Genomic DNA, 9754 nt, shown 5'->3' on the forward strand with positions numbered 1-9754 from the left:
ACCTTCTGTTATTGTTAACCATTTTAGAAGTCTCCCATCGGCCACCGCTAATCCATTGTATTTAATTATTTGGATCGTAAAAATGTATGGTCACATAAAAGGCAATATGAACAAAGTACGACTTTGGAAAGCTCACGTACAGACAGGAAATCTTTTCCACTTTCCAACTTGAAGAGACTATGGAATGCATCCTGACAAGAAAACTGAATTTGCAGACCTACTTGAAAAATTGTTGTATGAATTTTTGGCTCGTTTCAAGGACTTCAAATCTCATGAACATTTGTTCGGTATATTCGCTTCGCCATTCAACACAGACATTAACAAAGCACCAGAAGATATAACTTGAACTGATTGATCTTCAAGAGAAAACAGATTTGAAAGCAAAGTAGGCCTATTTAAAAATGAATCTTGGCGATTTTTACCAAAAACATTTCAACTAAGATGACTTTCCACATTTGAAAAATCCATGGCTTCAAAAATGGCACTTTTTGGCTCAACGTATTTGTGCGAACATTTTTTTCTAAAATGAGCGTCATGAAATCTCCCTATTGATCGGTTCTGACAGACGAACACTTGGAAAATGGACTTCGAATTGCGATCACTTCCAAGTAAATTTGGAAAAAGCCGTCGGGAAAAGAAGCCAGCTGCAAACTTCTCACTGAGCTCGTTTAAAAACGGTGTGACAATAAATTTGAATAGCAGTTTTCTTCAGAAATTTATGCGTCCTAACTTATTATTTCTGGGAGAAAATAACCCCTAATATAAGAATAACATAAATAAAAAAAAAACTACTCTTTTGTGCCTGCAACTACCAGAAATGATATGTTAAATAAACGTGCGGCCCGCGGTTTCACCCAGTTATTTATATCTGGCCCTCCTGTAATAAAGGTTGCACACCCCTGCCTTAGGTCTTCTCTTTTGCGTTTTTCTTAAACAGTGCATCTCGTTTTGTTTCACAGTATATTTTGGTTGCACGCCTTTTTGATGGTACAGTTTTTGTTCTTGCGATGTTGAATGCAAGTAGAAAACTTTAGTATGACTCTTGCTGAATGAGTTAATAACACAACAGTAGGGTTGAATTTCATTTCAAAATCATGCTTTTCATTCCACAAGCTCACTCAGTCATACAGCAGAAATTCTAAAAATTAATTGTGAAATATTGTTTTCAGCTGGATCAAGGAAAACGAATGTATTTAACCTCAGACAGCAAAATCCGTCATTTAACATTGATTCAATGTAAAAACTACAAACCAATGTGAAAATGACGGATTTTGCTGTCTGGTACCGAATCTAGTTAAATTAGGCAAGTTATTGTAGCCTAATGCTCCATGAAAGACTAAATTCTATTCAAAAACAGATCTCTCTGATCAACGTCTCATAAATTGGATTTTTACAGGGGGGGGGGAGAGAAATTGCCTCCCTAGGCTACGCCACTGTTGCGGATTAACGGCTGTGAAAGCCGTGCGGATGACAAGCATAAATTGCTTAAATTAAAGTGTATTGACAATAAAACACAAACTAAAAAGGAAGGGAAGAAATTTTTTTGTCATTAGCATAATACAGAACTGGTCGTGGAAACGCGGAATGGGCTGACAAATTAAAGTTTTTTTTTTTAATATAAAAAAGTTTTAAATGCTGCAGAATTTAACAAAAAAATTTCAGAGCAGCTTGTTTGTTGATATTTTCGTTTAGGCATTTGCTGCGCCAGCCCTGTATGATGCATAAACGATCATTCAATCAACTATTAAAAAATCCATTGTATGCTGCATATCCAATTGTCCATAGGCTATATGCAGAAACTTCTATCCTGGTGTAAAAATAAAATATGCGATGAAAAGGAAAATGTCGATTAGGCCTTATCTGATTACAATATCATACTCAAGGTTAGATGCAGTTGCTCTCTATCTCTCCAATTACAATAATTCGCAAAGCATCACCACATCATGTTTGAGTGACAGAAAAGCAACCATTAGCGTAATTGTAACATTCTTTAGATGCGACTGCTGGGCAACAAGTCTTCTTTACTTTTACATCGTTCAAGTAAAAAATATGAACAAATCATGTTAGCCTACAATTAAATCTTGAAATATATTGATTCTAACAACCAGCTTTACGAAATAACAACACATAGGTTGCGCTTTCTAATGATAATAATTAGTGTATAAAGAAACGTGAAGATCGCTATCGATATTTTTACTCCAAATGTTTCCATCAGGAAAAACTTCAATCAGTGGCACCGAGTAGGCAAATTGGAATAGTGTATACTAACAATAAACAATATCCCTGCGTGTATGAAACCGCCAATTTGCCAGCCCTGTTCTCGACAGACATGCGGAGCTGTCAGAATAGTGCTTTCTAAAGCATGTTCTTTGTCTGAAAATAAATATTCTTCCAAAAAATCAAAGACTATCTTCATCTTCATCTATGAGCGGTTGTAATTCTTTTTCTTTGTTTGCACGTTCACGACAGTAGGTCGGTTTTATGACAACAATTATGAGGGAACAAACAAACGTCATGACAATTGGAAACAAAGTGGACCACGCAGGGCCAACTTGTTTCAACATCAGTCTCCCAAGTAAGGGAAAAGTTAAACGAAAAAAACCTTAACATGACAATTGTGATCATAGTAACAAACATTGGAGGAACAGGATAGGTTACTTCTGCTAAAAGTTCAAACAGTGAAGTATTTGCCATCCCGATGAAAAGTCCTTGTGCCGCAACAGCAGCGTATACAATATTTAAATATTTGATCTGTATACCTACCAAAATGAGAGCACAAGTACGGTAATAAGTAATGAGATCACACTGAACATGACCACTTCTTTATACCGCTTGGCGCTTTGTTTTTGTGATAAGCGGTCCAGCAATAAACCCACCCACTGTGTACATTGACCAGGCTACCAACTACACTATGCCTGATTGCTTATTAGTTTTATCGTTATTGGAAAATCGATGATGTAAAACCGACGTAAGAAGAACGTTGTTGTTTCTAAGTATTGGGTTGATGGCGCCAAATACAAACCACACGGCTATGAATAGCCTATCTTATTTGCAAACAACGATTTCACAACAGTGGCAAATTCTCTGAAAATAGACTTTGCATCAGCTTTTTCTTTCTTGATTTTGTTTGCTCGCACAATTTTTGCTTGTGCTTTGGAAGGTGACTTCGGTGGACAATTTCTTACCACCAAGACGGATGCCACAGCCAGCAAAAACGCCACGAAAGGAAGTCCAGAAAACATATACACCAAACTTGTGCTTGTCTGACAAATGAACAAGTTTAGATTTTAAAAGTGCAAGAAAAATAATTCTTAGTTTTACATGCCTATATGGAAAATATGCGTAGAAAAAATAGTGTAGAGGCGAACTGTAGACCAAGTAGGTCTAGTATCTATCATAAAAGTTAGAGTGGTAGATTACTTTCTGAGTTGTTAAAAGATCAGCTGAAGAAATTAACGACATGTTGATATCGACAAACTAAGTTATTTATTTAATGGGTGATCAGTTGATCACATAATCTTTTCTGATCCAGAACAATGTTATGTTACAAACTGTTGCCTATCATTTGTTAAAAAAGAATAATCGCATAATTTGGTGAAATACATAAAAAAAGCTTAACAACTTGATTGCGCAATTAACCGGATTTAAAGATAACCTATCTAAAGATTAACAGCTCAAACCTCTTTACTTTCTGAAATCCTTTTATAGACTGGTGTGGTTACAAAACACGCTTTAGCTTAGTTTACAAAGCTACTGTTGTTTACCGTGGGAGATCCAGGAGGAGGGGGAGGGCAATCGCCCTCCTAAAACAAAAAAGTAACTTTATTCACAGTGTATTTGCAAGGTAGGATTGATACAGACGTGCCCTTTTGAGGTCCAGATTACCTTTTTGAGGTTCAAATTTTTTTCAGGTTTTGGTCCGTACAGGTCCACATTTTTTTCAACATTTTCAAAATTTCTAAATTTTTCAAAAGCACCCCACGGATGTATTTGGACCTTGTTGAGCAGCAATATGTAGACAATAAGACATCATCCCAGTGGTGACGTTGGACCATATAACCGTACATAATTTTATTTTGCATCCCAGGGATGTACTTGGACCGCAAAAGGTTACATTATTGTGTTTTGTTGAAGTCACATCCTCCTTGAGGCTACTTGCCAGGTCTGCCCCTGGTTATGTGTGTAGTCTATACATGATTGATTGAATCTTCATCCTCGGACTGACAAAGCTTCTTGCAGAGCTTAATCCTGGCAGTTTCGCATACTTGTAGAGGCTTTGCATCACTGACGCAGGTCCGGTCACCGAGATTGACAGAGTAAAGTTTCCGATTGTTGAAGTCTTGTTGTCGGGGAATTCCATCCATTAGATGCCGTTGAATAGAGAGCAGTCCTTAACGTGCGTTGCTCAAGCGCACACACCGAGAGTCGAACCAGCAGCGCCACTTGATCTTGAAGCTTCTTCGTTTCAGAAGTCACGCGCTTACCAACTGAGATATCGGGGCGGCGATGTAGTGATGAAGTACTCACCTCTTTGACTGAAGTTGTGTTCGTCATTATAACTGTAGGCAAAAAGGACCCAATTGCTTCTCCAACACTTCGTCCCCCAACTTTAGTGCATCACCTCGTCCCACAACCTTAAAGCAAGCATCCTTTAAGGACAATTACAGGCAAGAAAATATACCCACCTAATTTTCTAATATTGCACCCAGCATTCTCTGAAAGGAAATTTTGAAATTGAGTGTATTTGTAATTGGACAATATAAATGCACTCATGATAATACAGGGTGGTCACTAGAAAAGCAGAAAATTTGAAGATCAAATTAAATGATGAATAAAATGTGTGCTCACTCATTTCTATTTTAACATGTTTTTATTTCTTTTAGGTTCTAGGTTCTTTTACGTTGTTTTAAATTGATACTTTCTAGGTTCTATTTGATTTTAATTTTGACACCCACATAATGGAAGAAGGCAAGAAACAGCTTTCAGACTTTGGAAGGCAAGTGATAATTCTTTTCAAAAGTGAAAATCCGACTTGGGGACTGACAAAATGTCAAGCTGTGTTACCAAATGGCGCCAGGGCTCACACAGCAAGGGCTTCGGTTCAGTTTCTTCAACAATCTACTCCTGATTTCATTGAACCGGAAGATTGGAAGAAGTCCAGACTTAAATGTCATGGATTATTGCATTTGGAGCTTGTTATTAACAGAGCTTCAGAACTGTCGATGTGACATAAAATCTATTGATGATTTCATTGATTTGAAAACGAGCTTGGGAAGAGCCTGGAACGATATCCCACCAGTTACCCTTAAAAACGCTACACAAGCTTGGATTTCTAGGTTAAGACAATGCTCTGAAGTACACGGACGACATTTTGAACATCTATAAGTGTAATATACCATATGCGTTCAAAAAACTTTGTAAAAGTTATTCTTTGTAAAAATAAATAACAGTTTGACAAATTTGCACATTTTACTTTAGGTTCTAGAATGTCTCACCCTAATTAAGCATCTTTTTGAATGAAACCACGGTCTGAAAGCAGCATGCTCGGCTTGAGACTTGGCCACGTTCAACAACAGAGCAACCCTTGCGTGATGCTTAAGGCAACGGCCTTAAGACACACAAAGAGACTGACTATCTTGCTGATGATTAATTGTACAATTTTTGAATATATTTTATAGACCGCTACACAGTACACACATAAATAATCCTCCAACTGGTGTGATGGACCTCAGACAGCAATGCAAAAACATAAGATGTGACAATGAAATTAGTAAACATTGATCAAAAAAAATATGCACTGAAATTTACCACTTTACTGTACTGTACAGAATAATAATGCAAATCACCAGCTCGGTTTTAAAAACTACATCGTTGGATTAAAAGTATAGGCTATGTAATTATCTTTGTATTGGAACAAGCTTCCCCCTACTATAAGAAATGAATGCAAAACTGTAAAAGGCTTTAAATCAAAAATGAACAAGCTAAGTCTTCCTTGAAATAATCCTATTAAGTATTACATGCACCAAACTTACTAATATATTTTTTTTTGCCCAGAAATGATAGGCCAATGTGTGTAGATTTATTAGCAAAATAGTAAGGTTGTAAGTACTCCTACTGGCTTTCTGGTTCTTGTGTTTTTTTGTCCACAGAAGTTCTACAGAGTCTGCAGAAGTTTTTCCATCCTCTTTGACCAATCGCCATCTTTCGGTGAAGCGGTGGCCATGTGCTCCAACCAGTTGTTTTATATCAATATTTTGGACTGGATCGTCATGCTATTGTCTGATTGTTTATCTATTTTTCTAACATGCCAAATTGGATTTTTTTTTTCACTTTTGTTATGGTTTAACATGTAAAACATACGGTAACCCAAATTTATCATGTTACTGTGACATGCCACTACTACATCCCAGCTGGCGATGCCTGTCGTTTTTGCATTAATTCAACGTTTGCTAACGTTGGATCAGTGTGGAGGTGACGAGTTTAGCTGACTGGGGTCTAAAATTATCGCTTTATCAACGCAACTTTTATCAAAGCACGCTTGATATCTTCAAGACATAACTTCCCTGGGTATGATTGAATTTCCGCAAGATGATGATGTTGTTTTTGCTAGTTTGTTTTATTTGTTTTTGTCATTGTTTTTATGTCGTCAAGTTATAGCCTATCTATTTTGTGAGTCGTGCAAGGCCTATGGTGTGTTGCGCTTGAAATGGCTTTGCCCGTGGTAGGATTTCTTTGTGGGGTTTTCTTTGCCTGCCTTGCTTTTCTTTGCTATGAGCTAAACGCATCAAGACGTGTTCCCCTTACGACCATCAGCACTCTTGATAACGCACCATGGCCGATCTTCATAGCAACTGTCCATACAAATCTTAAATATCTCAGCTAAAGCTATGTGGGCTAATAAAGCTATAGCCTAAATATATGTTGTTTTTGTAACATTTTCTTTTTTTATTTTCACTTTATATCTTAAATTTTTCTGAAGGTGTTGCGACCGTGCCAAATTTCTTTCAACTCAATAACTTACTTCGGTCTCAAGTACGTTTTAACGTTCGCGTTTTGTCGCTTCTACCTTTTTCTCGACCTTTGCTATGCTGACGTGTATTGTTTTGATATGATGGTCAGAAATAAAAACAACTGAACTGAACTGAACTATTGATAATGTAAAAAAACTGAAAGTAGCATAAACACTTCAAAATACAGTGGATCATCAAGTAATGCTTAACCTCAGCGCCTGGCAATACCACATGAGTCTACTGCAAGTCAGCAGTTGTGAACTGAGCTTTGAGATTACAGTATATATTTCAGCAGTAGCATTTTAAATGTTGGTGAAATTAACATGACACAGTTGCATAAACAAACTAAACATTTTTTATTTTATTTTAGGGTGCAACTGCATCATTTTAATTTGGGTAGTTTTATAAAAGTAACCAAACAAAACTAAGCAACACCACAACATTAACATTACATTTAACAGGTATAACATTTTTTTGTTAAATGTTGTGGTGTTGCTTAGCTTTGTCCGTTTATTTTAAAAGGGGCTGTTACCTCTCCACCCGAATTGTTTTATAAAAGTATTCACCAGATTTATATAAATTCATATTTTGTAGTTGCCCAAATCAAGATGATGCATTTATGGGTATTATGAAAAAAATTAAAGACTTTATAAATTTTGATGCCGAGGCAACTGCATCATGCCAATTTGGGCAGTTTTATAAATAGACTATGATCAGATAATTTCATATTTTTTTGTTGCCCAAATCTAAACGATACAGTTATGTAAATAGGAAAAAATAATGAATTTGTTCATTTTGGGGAAACTGCCTCACGCTAATTTGGGCAGTTGCATAAACAGACTAATCTGGTTTATCAGATAATTTCATGTTTTCAGCTACCGAAATCAACACGATGCATTTGTGAAAATTAATAAAATTAGCTATGTAGCAAATTTTGCGTTTTGATTTGGGCAGTTTCACAAAAGTATTAGAAACATATTTTGGTGGCTGCTCAAATTGGCATGATGCAGTTGGTTAAATGCATTTCGTAGTACAGTTTGATCACCATGCAATACAATACATCAATACGGGTGTGCCAAATGAAAATTTTGCGGCACATTTCTTGTGCAAATAAGAGGCTGTACTTAGTTTGATAGGTAAAAGATAGTAATTTATAGTTTTTCTTAATTCATGCAATTTTGTAGCTTTTCATTGCCCTAATAATTGCAAGATTTTGCCCGAATGCGCGACGTTTTGAAACAACAGGGGGGGCAGCTGCCCCCCCCTGCTCCCCTGGCTTGTACGGCTATGATGCAAAGTATAAACCTGATACATTAAAGGTGGTGAAAATGTCAAAATTAAGAATTGTGTGGGTGATTTTATTCAGGCGAGCTGTTGTTGGTAGAAAAAGATTAAATGAAAGACCGGAAGTTTTGATAATGCAAGAACGGAAAAGTAAAACCTTCTTACAAAGACGGTAAAGCACTTACTTTTATAAAGTGCTTTACTTCCGTTGATTTGCTGATGTAGGCCTGCAAATGGAATAGCTTACTCAGAACATGTACTTAAATATGTTTACGCACAATATGGTATCAATATCAATTTATGTTGTCAGCATAAGACTACTAAAACTGCACATTTTTTTTATCCAGATCGTAAAATCATCTTAGAAATTGCAGATAATTTTGCTATCGGGTTATGCCAAACTAAATAATTAGCAGTTTAGTGAAATGAAGTATTTATTTGGTAGCCTACACAGAATTTTATGGAAGGATTCAGTGAGATTTGCAATGCTTGTGGTTTTAATAAAAAAGACATAAATTACATGGCTCGTAGTACCTAAAGAAAGCTTTTGACTTAATTTAGAGGAACGAATCTTTTGCGTAGGCCAATGTTACTTTATGGTTGGAATAACTAAATTAGGCCTGCAAATATAGCCTGTACGGATATAAACAGCTACTTCAAAAAGATCAGAAAGAGTCTGAAGGGCTTGCCCTGGAAAGTTATTATAGCCTAAATGTTACTTCAGTTTGATCACTTTTTACGTGTTTCTTGAAGGCTTGTGTTTGATAATGATTGCCGAATTAAACAAGGTTTTGAAGGTTAGGTTACAACAAAAATATAGAAATATTGATCAAAACAACGTCAAAAAGTTTGATGGTTCATTTGCTTGAGAAAAAAAAAAAGTTCACTGAGTAAGTGGTGGAGGGTCAGGTCAGGAAACGTTTTTTCACTACTTTTAGAATCAGGATCTAGACTAAAACGTGTTTTTTGCTTCGTGGTTTGCAGCAGGGGCACTCAGTGATTGCGTGGGTAGCAGTGTGTTCCATCCTCTATGCGCGTGCCCAGCGTGGAACAAAAGAAGCAATTAGAGCCAGCTCCTACTGGTGCAAGCATGAGCGAAAGCGATCAATTCCCGTTCGTATTGGATTTTTCCCAAATGCATGAAAACAGGCTTACGTCTATAGGTCGCTAAACAAACGAAAAAAAATGTAAAATTGAAACAAAATTGCATGTTTTTTCTCCGATTTGGAAGAGGTCACGTGGGAAAGTAGGCCCTACCTCCCTTCATCTACTACTGCTATTATACTGTACTACGGACGTATAAAACTTAATATTACGTCATTTGATTTAACATATTTTTAATTTAATTTTTTGTTCAGGCTAGAGATATATGCACCTAACATAAATAAACAAGGAAATACGTTTTTTAAACATCGTTGCACCCTTATCAGGAATAATTTGGTTTTGATTAGTCGGCATCT

General features: G+C 36.4%; 1 pseudogene; it reads right to left on the reverse strand.

The window, feature by feature from the left end:
* Positions 1 to 2399: 2399 nt before the first annotated feature.
* Positions 2400 to 4852, reverse strand: LOC145779731 (choline/ethanolamine transporter FLVCR1-like; annotated as a pseudogene).
* Between the last annotated feature and the right edge of the window lie 4902 nt (positions 4853 to 9754).

Source organism: Aplidium turbinatum, chromosome 11 (genome assembly GCF_918807975.1).
Source record: "Aplidium turbinatum chromosome 11, kaAplTurb1.1, whole genome shotgun sequence".
NCBI lineage: Eukaryota > Metazoa > Chordata > Ascidiacea > Aplousobranchia > Polyclinidae > Aplidium > Aplidium turbinatum.